The following is a 1,812-nucleotide window of genomic DNA, read 5'->3' as shown; positions in this document are numbered from 1 at the left end:
CTTTAATTACTTGTTTCTTGAAGTAATTTGACTAAATGAATATAATTGATGGTTAAAGTTAAGTCTAGACTATTTTCCTCGTGGGATCAACCCCAACCTACAAGTTGGGGTCTGTACTTGATACCGATCCCATATGCTTCTTTAGGGAGGTGTAATTTGAGCGTATCAAATTTTGGCGCCATTGATTACCTTTTCACTCAACCATTCATTTATCATCTATCTTTGATACGCTCAAATTACACCTCCCTAAAGAAACATAAGCGATCGTTATCAAGTACAGAACCCAACTTGTAGGTTGGGGTCGATCCCACGAGGAAAATGATTTAGACTTAACTTTAACCAACAATTATATTCGTTTAGTCAAATTACTTCCAGAAACAAGTAATTAAAGGGGGGGATTTGTGAAACAAATTGTAAAAATTCAGTAAGTAATCAGTAAACAAAAGTCAATTTTGGTTGTTATCCAGATAAGATAATTAACTAGGGTATACGTGTTCCCACAAGCTTATAACGCAGTAATCCTAGTAATAGCAATTCTTTCCTAGTGTACTACATGCAAAGTGATAAGTTAGGTATCTCTAAATTCTTGGTCCGGCATCTAGAGAATTTCACCCCGCACATTGGTCCGGCTACGTGTGTATAACTTACTAACCTTTACTTTTACCTCATATTAGACATCACATCGATGTTTGGCTTAGTTATTACTTCGCACCAATCGACACTAGCCTATTAGATAGTATCACACTAAATTTATGTTGATAATTGTTTTTTTGTTGATTACCACCTTGGTCCAGCAAGTAGCAACAAGGCGAGTTCTAACGTGTGCACTCGTTAAAAAGACTTCTAAACGAAAGAATTATCAATGCATGCAACAACACTATTCAAGAATTGCTTAGTTACTATTCATACTTTGTTAATCGCTCATGGTTCCCACAACCCTAGTTGCGGAGTTTAGTTATCCATAATCATATGAACGCAATTCGTTGTTTTAGATGAAAGAATTATGAACCTACGAAAGAAAAATAATAAACCCAGAAATTCAACTTGAATTGCAACACCAAAATCTTCAAAACGAGCTTAGGAAATTAAGAATTGCTAGGTTTGCAAGAATAATCTCCCAAGTCACAAAATAGAACTAAAGTAATAATGTCTAACCCTAAGAAGAAGAAGAAGAAAAGAACTCTCAAAAGTATCTCCTATGAATGAACTGCTCAAAATAATTATTTCTATGGACTATTTATAAATAAAGAAAATCCTAAATAAAATAACTGAGTCTAAATTAAATTAGGAATCGAAAACCAAAAGGAATTTGATTCCTTTTTTTTTTCCGCCGCGTGATCTGTCGTGAACAGTACTGCCGCCACAAAGAATTTGTGCCTATCTTCCGATTCTTACGCCTGGCAGAAGAATTGCAATTCTAATTGCAATATAACTTATGTATTATTTTATTATTTTTAATCCATGAAGCTACCTGTTTGATTTCCTTCTTCAACCTTCTATCTTTAATTTGTTTTATCTTCAAACTTCTTCATTTTCCCACCAGTTTAATCCTACAAATAAAATACACAATTTAGCACAATTCAGAAAATTCAAGCTAAAAAATGACAAATATAAATAATAAATGTGAGACAAATAATGATTAAAAATATGTATTTTTAGCCTCACATCACTAGTCATTTCTCAAAGATAGACCTTAGATCCGGTTATCATCAGCACAGAGTCAGAGATAGTGACATTCCAAAAGCAACATTCAGAACTCGGTATGGCCATTATGAATTTGTAGTTATTTCATTTGGACTAACCAATTCTCCT

The sequence above is a fragment of the Solanum tuberosum genome, unplaced genomic scaffold, assembly GCF_000226075.1.
Source record: "Solanum tuberosum cultivar DM 1-3 516 R44 unplaced genomic scaffold, SolTub_3.0 scf00097, whole genome shotgun sequence".
Taxonomy (NCBI): domain Eukaryota; kingdom Viridiplantae; phylum Streptophyta; class Magnoliopsida; order Solanales; family Solanaceae; genus Solanum; species Solanum tuberosum.
This window is presented reverse-complemented; position numbering follows the sequence as displayed.